The sequence below is a fragment of the Mustela putorius genome, unplaced genomic scaffold, assembly GCF_011764305.1.
Source record: "Mustela putorius furo isolate JIRA1106 unplaced genomic scaffold, ASM1176430v1.1 tig00000151_pilon_pilon_pilon, whole genome shotgun sequence".
In the NCBI taxonomy this organism is placed as follows: domain Eukaryota; kingdom Metazoa; phylum Chordata; class Mammalia; order Carnivora; family Mustelidae; genus Mustela; species Mustela putorius.
Window position 1 is genome coordinate 1,434,269 of NW_025421296.1, and position 13,318 is coordinate 1,447,586.

At 36.7% G+C, this 13,318-nt stretch overlaps 1 protein-coding gene across 5 annotated transcripts in view; it reads left to right on the forward strand.

Annotated features, from left to right (window-relative positions):
- The first annotated feature begins 12,846 nt into the window (after positions 1-12,846).
- PPP1R42 (protein phosphatase 1 regulatory subunit 42) overlaps positions 12,847-13,318 on the forward strand; it is a 62,568-nt gene continuing 62,096 nt past the window's right edge. The window contains exon 1 of one of the 5 annotated variants that reach the window (XM_045075721.1): positions 12,847-13,062. The gene's annotated coding sequence lies outside the window, so the exon portion shown is untranslated. Of the gene's footprint in view, positions 13,068-13,318 lie in introns of all 5 variants that reach the window. The other 4 variants (XM_045075722.1, XM_045075718.1, XM_045075717.1 and 1 more) reach the window with 4 other exon arrangements.

Here is a 13,318-nt window from a genome sequence, read left to right on the forward strand (position 1 = left end):
TTGTTCTTCCGTTATTTTGTGGGAGCAGTTACATTATTTTTCTAGTATCCTTTAATGTTCTTGACTGTAAGAGAAAGAAATACATTGGCTATTGTGGACATTACTGTTATGAACACTGGAGTGCATATGGCCCTTCTTTTCATTACATCTGTATCTTTGGGGTAAATACCCAGTAGAGCAATTGCTGGGTCATAGGGTAGCTCTATTTTTAATTTTTTGAGGAACCTCCACATTGTTTTCCAAAGTGACTGCACCAATTTGCATTCCTACTAAGAGTGTAAGAAGGTTCCCCTTCCCCCACAACTTCTCCAATATTGTTGTTTCTTCCCTTGTGGAAAGAGCTAAGATGCCCTTCGGCAGACAAATGGATAAAGATATGGTCCATATATACAATGGAATATTACTCAGCCATCAGAAAGGATGAATACCCAACTTTTGCCTCAACTTGGATGGGACTGGAGGAGATTATGCTAAGTGAAATAAGTCAAACAGAGAAAGTCAATTATCATATGGTTTCACTTATTTATGGAACATAATAGCATGAAGGACATTAGGAGAAGGGAAAAATGAAGGGGGAGAAATCAGAGTGGGAGACAAACCATAAGAGACTATGTACTCCGAGAGAGTTTTAGAAGGGAGGGGCATGGGGGATGGGTGAGCCTGGTGATAGGTATTAAGTAGGGCATGGATTGCCTGGAGCACTGGGTGTTACACGCAAACACTGAGTCATGGAATACTACATCAAAAACTAATATACTGTATGGTGATTAACATAGCACAATTAAAAAAGTAAAAAGATACAGAACAAAAAGGAAGAAATATTTGTTGGAACCTTCCTATTTTCTAAATTTAAAACAATTTCAGCACTTCACTTGCCATACTGATTATCAGAGCCACTTTTTAATTCACTTATACCTTCTTTTGGTAATCTACTAGTAAAAATATAATTTAACATAACATTTTTATTTTCTTTGAACGTTAACCATGTCGCATCTTGAGTTATTTTCCTGAAAATTAAATAACTTAAGACAGAGCCTAACATAGGTTTTCTAGTCATTCAAATATTTACTAAGTACCTTTACTGAATAGGTCAAATTTTACTCTGCAGATATTCTGAACAAGAAAGACAAGGCCACTGTCCTGTCCACACAGAAGCTACCATGGAGGCTAAAGCTAAGTTAACAAGAACCTATGTGTACTAGTATGAAGGGAAAAATAGTATGCTGGGAAACTCAAGAGGAACACTTACACTAGGGAGTTACCCAGGTAGACTTCTTGAAAGAAGTGACCTGATATAAAGCTGAAATTTGAAAGATAGGAGGACTAGCCAGAAAAGCATAATGGTAACACAAGTTTATAAACAGTAGTACAGCAACGTGTAGAAGGCTAGAGGTAGAGAGCATGAACCTAGTACCTTCAAGAACTGATACTCAGTGAGACCTGAGAGTGTTCAATTGGACATGAGAAGTAGCAAAAGATGACTTTAATAGATAAGATGAGGATAGATTCTGCAGAGGCACTTTGAATTTTATCCTAACAGCAATTCGGAGTAAGAGTTTTAAACAGCAGAAATGTACCAGACTGATGTTTCTAAGATCTGGGGGTGAGGCACGGCTGAAAGCAAATGAAATGACTTGTGGAAAATAGTGAAAAGACAAGACAAATCATGGAAACATCAAATACAAAAATCGCCAGAGGAAGAGAAGACCACAAGAGCAGAGGAGAAACTTTAAGAAGTAATTTATCAGTGACTTGACATTCTGCCAAGAGGTCAAGGAAAAGAAAGCCTAAAATTTTTCTGTTAGATTTAGCACTGAGGTAATCTTTGGTAAGGAGGAAGCCCACTAACATTGGTATCTAAATACATTCTTGGACAATTGATGACACGTTAGCATTTTGGTCTCAACCTTTTAATTTTTTTAAAGTAACCTCTACACCCAATGTGGGGCTCAACTCCTGTCCCTGAAGTCAAGAATCATGTTTTACCAACTAAGCCAGCCAGGAGCCCCTCATTTTGTAACTTTAAATAAAAGGCACCCCCAATTTCAGATGGTTCAAACTCACCTCCATTTTCATAACCTTAAAAAAGAAGACTGCCCCCCAATGAGCAGCCAAAATCTATTTACTGCCATAATCTTTTTCAGCAACATCTTAGGGAACACTGACAAGCTTGTTGAGGTTTTTTATTCACAGGACTGAATGGTTAATGTTTTTGACATGATAAGAGTAATAAGGAGCCATTGGAGCCACCATGAAAACATACTAGCAGTTTTCATTCTAAGACTTAAATACAGTTATCCACATTTAATTTGACATTTATTACCTAAACAGTTAAGACACCTTGGTGTGATGGAAAGTGCCTATGATAGCAATACCTAGGAAAAGAAAGTGTTTCAATCCTAACTTCATTGGACTCATATTGGTAACGATGCACTGACTGGAGGTAACACACATACACACAACAACAGTTGCTTAAAGAATAAAAATTTATTGGCTCACCTCACCCCAGAGTCCAGAATCATACTTGGTTTAGGCACAACTGGATTAGGCTTCCTGTTATGGTTCTCAGCTCTGCCCTCCATGTGTTGGCCTGAATCTAAAGCTGTATTCCCCCAAATTGGCTACACACCACACCACATCATCCAGTCAGGGGTAAAGAGCTGTTAGAGTAAGGTTCAGACTTCACCCTGGTCTAATGGAATATGAGCCCACACCTGAGATTATATATAGGACTGTTTAGGCCAATTAGGGGCAATGCCTGGAGGTAGGAATGGAATGAACAATCCCCAAAATTCATAACTACTACAAATTAAGATTAAATGGATACTACAAGGCAACCAATAATGTCCCCTCTATTCAGTGGTGTAGCCAGGCAAAAAGGACTCAGGAACACTTGCGTTTTGTTGTAAATGTACTTGGTTTATTAAAAAGCAAGTTCCTTTACAAATATTTTTAAAGTATATCTTTAAATTGTATTGTCATGGTCACTTTTGGCAAAAGTGCTCCCATTTTAATGAGCTTTTAGGAAATCAGGGTTCAATTGCAGGCATCATTCAGAAACTAAGTTGTGAATTGGGTTTGTCTTTTCCTACAAAGTATTATCTTACACTCTTGAGCTATTCAGGAGCGGAAAAGAACATTTTCTAAGTGAAGTATATTTTTTGTTCAGTTTCAATTTTTTTTTCCAGATATAATTTCTCAAGCCCTTTGGTGATAATTTACAGGAAATGTCACTCGTCATCAAAAACTTAATCCCAGTGTCCAAATAATAAGACTGGAGCCAGAAGCACAGGCTGGAACAGACATAAAGAAGTCAGTGCATATGGAATGGGGATTGGGACCTGTTAAGGGTACATAAAGGAAGGTCCCAGAATCGAGGGTTTTCCAAATTTTCCAGATTGTTTTAGTATCTCAAGGTCTTTATTCCAAACAATTCAACAGTACTTTCTCTGTATATTATTAAGAATTTATGCATTACTACCATTTTTTTGTTACACTGTCCAGTTATGAACTGAGTACTTTATTCTACAGGTTTTATTTATTGACTAACAATTAAAACACCACTCAAGTTGTTATTTTGAAACCAGCAGTACTACCAAAACAAAGAACCAACAGGAGGAGAATGTAACAAACACTGTTCGTGTTCCATTTGTTTCTGAATTTGGAAAATAAGCTCTGAGACCAAACATCATGTACTCCACTTGAGGAATGAAGTCTGAAGATTGTTGTCACAAATTAGTATGACTATCTGGTTTTCAGGATTTTGAAAAATCACTGCATTGCACAATATAATAATAAACTGCCCAACAGCACAAGCATATTGAAAATAAACACAGAAGAGCAAGAACATAAGTAACTATACAATGAATCACAGAAACTGGGAGTTGGAGTGCTGCATATTGCAGAGGTTCAGAGTTTCCAAAAATCGTTCCATGAGTGATGAGGTACAGATGCGTAAGTCATGCATGCAGAGAGGAGTTCATTTATATTGCTAAGTCTGCACTGTATCCACATGTAGCTGAATAAACTGAACTAAACAGAGACTGTTGAATTTCCAAGGCTTCTTTCTATATTTCTGGATTGTTTTAACTATAAATACCAAAGACATACATCAGTGAGCAATGTGGCAGCAGGGGATGTTTTGTTTGGTGTGGTTTTTTTTTTTTGTTTTTTATGAAGATAGAAAAATATACTATACAAAATGACATCTTTTTTTACTCATCCTTGTGAAATAAAATAAGTAAAAGATGATTATGTTCAATTATGAGGCATTTATCTCTTTCACTGTTTAATAACTGATGTATATATGCAACTTTGCAAAATATTAGAAAATTGAAAATCTAATCATGTGTTCTCTTGTTTTGTCTTGTTTTCAATACAAGTTCCAACAGCAAATAAATTTACCTTCTTCGGGCAAAAATGCTAGTTTAAGGATTTCAATTAACTTCTGAGGTAATAAGTCTATAAGTTTCTAAAGGATTCTAAACCGTTTATCCAAATAGTAGTGGAAGAAATAATCTATCCTTGAAATACAAAGTTATGATTCACTTATTTTAGAAAAGTAGTAACACAAATTTTAAGTCAACTATAACCAAACTGGCATATTTAAACTTTTGATCTTAGAAGTCAGAATATTACAAAAATAAAATAAGGAACTCTGTCATTTGGGGTCAAATTTGGGAGGAAATAGCTAAAATCATAGCTTGATAACTAGCACCAGTGATTAATTGCTTTTTCAACATGTGGATTATCTTGGTGCCAAAAATTATGGAACAATTGCCTAACAAATTGGAGAGTCCCTGATGTCTGTACTCATATTTTCTTTGGATTATACTAAGCAATTATGCTAAACTTTCTAATGACTGAGTAAAATGGTATTGTGCCTTGGGGCACATTTTGATGAACTACAGTTGTACTTTTCATAACCTAAGAGGCAATGCATAAAGAAGTATATTGTCCAGAATATAGCTCTGTGACCTTTGTGTTAGATTACAGAGAACTCTAAATCTCTTTCACATAACTATGAATATGTTTATTAATAGTCATTACTTTAAACTACCAGTACTCCTGAAAAATTAGTTTGTAAAAAGCTCATCTCCAAATCAATGTTTGATTTAAAGGTTCCATTTTTATTCCCAGAATTTGCTACTTCATACCCCATCCTCACCCTCACTTCATTATTTGTACTAAATATATTTGTATTTATTATTTTTACTGTATTTATGATATTAAATCCTTTAAAACCATATGTGTTTAGCTTTACTCTTTTACTTCAACTCCTATGTAATCCATCTATCATTTCTTGCATGTGTTTCCAGTATACTTGAGGCTATTATCTTAAGATTCTAGGCTTAAATGAAGTAACATAAATTAGGCTAAGTAAGAAATTAATTTATGATCTTATATTATGAGGACACAGCCATGGCTGAATAATTACAACCATCTGAAGTGCTCTATATCCTCAGAAAAGTTAACTTGATATATCACTGATGTGAGAATTATACATAAACACCACTTTCAGGCAGATTATTTTTGAACATTCTAAATAGTCTCAATATTTAAGGTGAAATACTACATCACTTAAAACTAAGGAACTATTAACTATTAAAATGATAATTCATTTAGACAACATGAAGATTATGAACTTCTAGTTTTCCCCAGATCTAAAAATTAGGCTCTTAAGAAGTGCTTTACCTATTTCAGTAAATAGCAAAACTGAAACAAAAGCTATATTAAATATGAGAATTTGGAGCACAAGTAGAAATTATATTTTCTAATTCTCAGGCTCTTGCTACCAGATTTCTAAGAGCATCTTTGATAATATTATATCATATTAATATCACATTACAAGAACATTACATTTTTTTAAAAGATTTTATTTATTTTAGAGAGCACACACACAAGGGGGGAGGGGCAGGAGGAGGAGAGGGAAAGAGAAAGGATCTCAAGCAGATACCAGGCTGAGCTCCGAGCCCAATCCAAGAGGCAGCCTCCCCCACCCCCAACACCTGCACAGACCCTCTATCTCAGGACACTGAGATTATGACCTGAGCTGAAACCAGGAGTCCGAAGTTTAATTGACTGAGCCACCCAGGTGCCCCAGAACATTACATTTCAATCAAGATTTTGAATTTTAGCTTATAATAAAGTGGGAACTGTCCTCTACATTCTGCTTTATGGGTTAAATGTTGCTATATGTCAAAACTCAAATTTCTCACTGTGGCTTAGGGGCTGATCTGATTCCTATTTTTCTTTCATTCCATTCTCCTCCATCCTGAATAGAATCCAGCCACAATGTCCTCTGGGTCCTTATGCTCATGCAGTTCACCCCACCCCCCACCTGCCAAGCCCTCAAACTGGCTGCTTCCTGGGCCTGGAACACTCTCAGGCCTGGCATATTAGGCTCTTCATTCTTCAAGTTTCAGCTCAAATTCTGCCTCCTCAGGGAGACCTTGCCTTCTCATCTCAAGGAAACATCTTTCCCCTTCCTTCCTTCCTCCCTACTTCTACACTCCTATTTCAGTCTATTTCCTTCACAAACTATACCACAATCTGAAATTATCTTTGTCATTGATTTACTTCTTCACTCTATGTCTCTCCTTACTAGAATGTAAATCCATAAGCCTGGGGACTTGGTCTAACTACCTTTTGTATCCCCAGCAGCTTGAACAATGGTACATGGGGTACTTGGTGAAGATTTGTTCAATGAAGAAATAAATACAATGGACATTTCAATTTGTATTTGAAAAACATTAACAATATTTGTTTTTAGAATGATAAGATTAAATGTGTTCATGTCTTTATGGGAAACTGACTTTTGTTGACTGTGCAGTCTTTATAAAATGAGTATCTTTTCCCAAACTTCTTCATAGATTTAAAACAAAAGTGAAAAAAAAGGATTTTCTTCATTAAAGAGTCACTATTGCAGAAATATGGAAAGGGCCACACACTAGCAAAAAAAGCAAGAGCCATTCTCAAAAACAAGCATGAAGGAGAAGAGTTCTTTTCAAGTAAGCTTACTGTCCACCCCAAAAAGAAAAAAAGACAGGAGCCAAAAATAATAATATTAATAAAAATAACAACAACAATAATAATAAGCAACTAAATAAGGTATATAGATATATGATGTTTTCACTGATTTTAACAAATTATTGTGAAACACCTGAGAATAGAAAATGCTACATCGCTACATTTTACTATTGGCCCCAATCATCACCAACTAATTAAACTTTTGCTAAACTTATTATTGGCTTGATCAACTTCAGCAAAGTCTTGGATCTATATTAGAAAACAGAGGTTCCTCACCCCTTATTCAAAAGACAATTTTTAAAAAATTTGTAAAACATGGGGTGCCTGAATGGCTCAATTGGTTAAATGTCTGACTCTTGATTTCAGTTCAGGTAATGATCTGGGGGTCATTGGATGGAGTCCCAAGTATGGCTCCTGCAGGGAGAAGAGTGTCAAGCCCCACATCTGGCACTGTGCTGGGCATAGAGCCTGCTTGGGATTCTCTCTCTCCCTCCCTCCCCACCTGCTTGTGCTCTCTTGCTCTCTCTTAAAACAACTAAATAAATGAATAAATAAACAAATAAATAAATAAATAAATAAAATTTAAAAATAAAAATAAAATTGCTAAAACATAAACAATGAACTGTTCCTGAAACAGTTAGAAAAAGTCTAATTTTAGACTTAATCTAAAATTAAGTCCCTTTCTGGGGTACCTGGGTGGCTCAGTCCCTCTGCCTTCGTCTCAGGTCACGATCCCAGGGGTCCTGGGATCCAGCCCTACATCAGGCTCTCTGCTCAGCAGGGAGCCTGCTTCCCTTCCTCTCTCTCTGCCTGCCTCTGCCTACTTGTGATCTCTGCATGTCAAATAAATAAAATCTTTTAAAAATATAATAAATAAATAAATAAAATTAAGTCCCTTTCTTATTAATGCTTTCTAAAAGACTCAAACTAAAGTGTTAGACTCTAAAGATTGTAGATGTTTCAGAAATATAGAACAAAACTTAAATAAGACCAGCAGTGGCAATGTTTATAAAACTATTCTTCAGAAAATAGTTTAATGTAAGATATATGAACTTTATGATATGTGACTTTAATGATTTTCAGCTTAGATCCCTTAATTTATAGTCACATCTCATATATGTTATATTTATTACAATTTGACCATCTAGTGGAGGATGAAAGTGAACCACTTTAGAAAAGATATTTTATATATTGAACATACTAGAACTTTAAAAAGTAGAACTTGAGAAAAAGTCTTTGTGTATAAAAATTAATAGAAGTTAAAAAATAAAACAGAACTTAACATAGTCCTTTCACATCCACTCTTAGGTATGAAGTGGCAATGGACTGACAGTTGGATTTGAAAGTAATTTTTGAGATTAAGGTGACTTAATATGATGAGGGATTGTGTGAGTGAGTACTACTAGTATGTGAGGCAATATTGGGAATAGTTCCCAGGCTCTATTTTGGGTAGTATGGTGGATTGTGAGCAGGACCGACTTCCTCATTGGCTGTTTCCTAGACAGAAAATGGAGGAGAATGATCAGATTTGTACAGAATGGAACTGGGTTCATTTCTGACAATATCAGTTTTAGTTGACTCTAAGACATTCATCTCCAGGTGAAATGAATGTCTAGCAGCCATGTGGATGCATAGGTCTGGAAATAAGGAGAAATACCTTGGATTGTTTTATATATAACCTATGTAATAAGCATTTACATTCATAGAATATATTATATAATAAATGACAGAAGCCAGTTATTAAAAAAAGCAATCAGTTACTATGTTTTTAAAATACTATTTATTATTGGTGTCCATATTGTATACACATGGTGTTAGAAAGTCATGAAGCTCTCAGTTAAATGATCATCACCAGGTTACAGAAATCAGGAGTGGTACCTTGAATGGAAACTCCCTCATCCATAAACAAAGAGTTTCCTTTGTACTGATTCTACAACTGCAGCTTCTATAAATGTATATTTGCTAAGAAAGTTTTCATTCTAGCTAAGCTAAAACTTCCTATAGTCACTTTATTTTCTCTGAGCTTCCTCTCTAAATATCCTATGAAAATGGGAATAATGCCCCAAATTTCTAAGCACAATTTCCCTCCTTAAGGGAATTTTCCATTGTTTCCTGTATAATTTATTGTTGTATTAACAAATTATGCAAAAACTTAGTGGCTTAAAACAATATATATTTATTATTTCACAGATTTCATGGATCAGGAATTTGGGTCCTCTCCTTCAAGTTCTCTCACAAGGCTATAATCAAGGTATTGGCCAGGGATGAGGTTTCATCTTAAAGCTCAACTAGAGCAGGATTGACCCCAAGCTTCAACAGTAGGTCTCAGTTCCTCATTGGCTGTTGGCTAGAGACCATCTTCAGTTCCTTGCCAGGTAGGGCTCTCCTAAGCAACAGTTTGCTCTATAAAAGAGTGCAAGCCAAAAATGCAATAAAGAGAGTCTGCTAGCAAGACAGAAGTCATGATATTTTGTGACTTAATTGCAGAAATGATGTTTCATCAACTGCTTTGTTTTATTGGTTAGAAATGTCACTACGTCCAGTCCACACTCAAGGAGAGAGATCATACAAGGGCACGAATACCAGGATATAAGATCACTGAGGCCATCTTAGAAGTCTGCTTACCAGACTCACTAATATTTACCAATCTATAAGGTCAAGACAAAAAAAAAAAAAAAAGAATTAACTCCAATAACTGCTAATTTTTCTCTACAAAGTTATATGATGATATACATGTCCAGGCCCTTTAATTTGTTGGTTTCTTAATGAAAGTAACTAATCATTAAGATGTCTGCTTAGGGTCTCACAAAGGGCTATATGATATGTACTCTAGGATGTTGGGAAATATATACATTTAATTGACAAAGATAGAACAATATATGAAACAAAAAGTGTGTTTCTGTCTAAAGGTACTTGGAAACTCGAGGGGAGACATTTTAAAATGTGCGTTTGTAGCACTAGTCTTCCAAGAGTACCTTTTAAAATGACTCTCAAGACTTCACATTTTTTTTTACAATACAAATTTACCAGCATCTGTCAGAGTGTAAATCTTAGAGTACTTTACACTGAACTTACAAAAGTGTCACTGAAGACAAGTATTTCTTATAGTCTGCCAAATTTCTGCCACATTGGAAAATACACAGATGATTGTTTAACACTGTGTGCCACTAGACAGGAATTATATTTCACATCTTAATGAGAAAATACTTTGCCTTAAGCTCAACTTGTTGCATTAAAAAAACTCATTAGTAATTTGGTGATTTCCAAAAAGATTAATTAATTAAATACCAGCAGTCACAAAGATATTTCCAATTCCATGAAGATCAGAATCTAAAATGAACTTTTAGTATAATAATTTTATCATTTTTTAAAACCCTGATTACTGAAAAAAAAAAAAGAGAGAGAGAGAGAAAGAAACAGTCTCTCAAGACTGTGGTCAAGAAATAACCACTATTACTTTTTTTGGTATAGAGGTATATATCTACATCTAAATCCTTACATGAATAGATGTAGATATATATACTTTAGACATTTAAATGTGTACATAATTTTATGACAAATGAGATCATACGTTTTTATAATGATATGTGTAATTGTTACAAAAACAATGATTAACAGAGCAACTGATTTTCAATCAAGTATTGTCAAACATGCTTCCAGCAAAGTAATCTTAGCAGCAAGTTAAGTGAGAGCAACCCAGAACACAGAACAGCCCTGCTTACATTAATAAAGCTGTTCCCAAATAAATGACCTACAACACAAGTAAAAAGGGCATCTGATTTGTGCCTTAGTACTTTAGTCATATTATTTTAAAGATTTTATTTATTTATTTGACGGAGATCATAAGTAGGCAGACAGGCAAGCAGAGCAAGAGGAAGGGAAGCAGGCTCCCTGCTGAGCAGAGAACCTGATGCAGGGCTCAATTCCCAGGACCCTGGGATCATGACCTGAGCAGAAGGCAGTGACTTTAACCCACTGAGCCACCCAGGTGCCCCTTTAGTCACATTATTTTAATCATTCTTTACTTTCTTGTATCTTTCTATAGCCTTTTATTCTGTAGGTACTCCTCCTCTTCAAACTCTTTGCCTAGTATCCGAATCTAACTTACTAGGTTCTAATTCACTTAATTATTATTTGTTCTCTGAACAAATATCACCTCTGATGACTCTGTCTCTGACATGATAATTAACTTTGCTTCCCTCTTCTATCCAAACTAGTTGGCATAGTTATTGACTTTCAATATCTCTTTTCTCTAGTTTTTCCCACACTATCATTATGACTGCATGGTTTCAATGGTTACATCTATCCTGGAAACTATTAAGCCTATCTCACTCTACACTTAATAGCTATAAACCAAACTCATCCACTTCACTTCAACTTTCTTGCCACCTTTCCTCTTTCTCCCCTATCATTTCTTTATCCTAGCCAACATCCAGGAATTTTCTTCCAACTTCTTCCTCCCTTTTTATCCTATCGATCTCTATTAAACAGTGTTTCAAGATGCCTCCTAAATTTGTTCAGTCCTTGACACTTCCTTTGCCTTCAACCTAATCCAGGCCAAAATTCCCTCACAACTGGATTTTAGCAACAGTGTTCTGAATGGGGTAAGGGTTCATCTGTCTGTATCCCCTTATCTTTCCTTCTAAGCTACTCTTACTGTAACAGTCAATGAGGCATAAGGAAAGGGGACTTGAGCCTGAAATCAGAAGCCCAAGGGGTTATTTTTCTCTGTCACCTCAGATGGGACCTTCACATATTTCTTTCCTTCCTCTAGGTCTGGAAGTTTCCTTATTTGCAAAATGACAAGTTGGACTGTCACATGGGCTCTAAGTTCCCTTGCAACTCTAACAGTTTTCTGTTCTGATGTTTCTTTGCTCAAGGAATAGCAATGACAACTTTCCATTGTTTCCCAGACCTACCCCCATCCTTTACTCTCTCCCCCTCCCCCTTCCCCTCCCTCCCTTTCCCACTAAGATCACAACTGTTACTGTTCTCCAAGTTGTACTGTCCCTTACATCCAGATTGCTCAATTCACCATATCCTTAATGAGCTCCAGTCTTCCCAATGTAAATGTCTGTTCCTTGCTCTATTGTTGGTCTCCTTCATTTATATATTACTTGTTTTACAAACATTTTGAAGTGACTGCTAATGTATAAGACACTTTGCTAGGTCCGGAGAATAGAGAACTTAAAGACAGAATCCTTGCCCTCAAAGAATTTACCACCTTATTGCAGAAAATGGCTAACAGATACATAGTAATGTGTTAAGTGCTATGCTAAAGGATTTAATATATCCTAGTTGTTTGGGGGGCAGAGAAGAACAACACTTAACAAGACTGAGTACATAGGAAACCTTTAAAAAGGATGTGCTAATTTCAAGCTGGGTCCTTGAAACTCAAAAGGGAAATAAAGAATTGAGGAAATAAAGGTGTGTCCTATTGCTGCTTTGAGAAGCCATGAGGAGAGGAGAAATTTAAACAGGGCATACTGGGCCAATTGTCAGATTGGAATACTGGAGAATAGCCGGGCAAGAAGCAAGCAGTGAAGCTGATCATGATGAAAGAACTGGAATGTTACCCTAAGGACTTTGGATGTTACCCGAGGAAAGAGTGAAGAATGGACTGTACTTTGGTTCAGACAATGTCCTCCTCCTGCTACTGGGTAAAGCTGGTTATTGGGCAAGGAATCATTCAAAACTGACAGAAGGATAATCCGGTAGGGGGAAATTGTGCCCTGACAAAAACTGTTCAGGCTGCTGTTTCGCTCACTAAACCGCTAATATGACCGAGGCTTCACGGCTTCGCCAAGCTAAGTGGCTTCACTCGGACCCCGTCTAACGTCCCGCCGCCGCGTCACAGTGACCCCGCGCCAGGCCACAGCAGAGGGGCTTCCGGAGACATCGCGAGATTGCCCGGAAACCGCGGCCCGGGCAAAGGCGTCTGGTCACCAGGCAACCGCACCAGGGCTGCTGAGGAACCTGGCGCCTAAGAAATTTTACAGACTTGACTTCCAGACTCGGCTCGTCCCGCAAGTGGTGAGGTGCCTACAGGGAAGAGGCGTGGGGACTAAGGAAACCCTAGAGCTACGTTTCTCAAACTTGCCTGCCATTAAGACTTGCTTGGGTCACTGGTTAAAATGAAAAACCCTAAGCCTTATCTCTAGACATCTAGAATTTACAGAAAATCAGTCTGGACGTTTTTGTATTTTAACAAATAGCTAGAATCAGGCAAGGATGGGAAACAGCTCCAGAGGAGGGAGACACGGCTAGAGTGATGGGCGCCGGGCTGAGG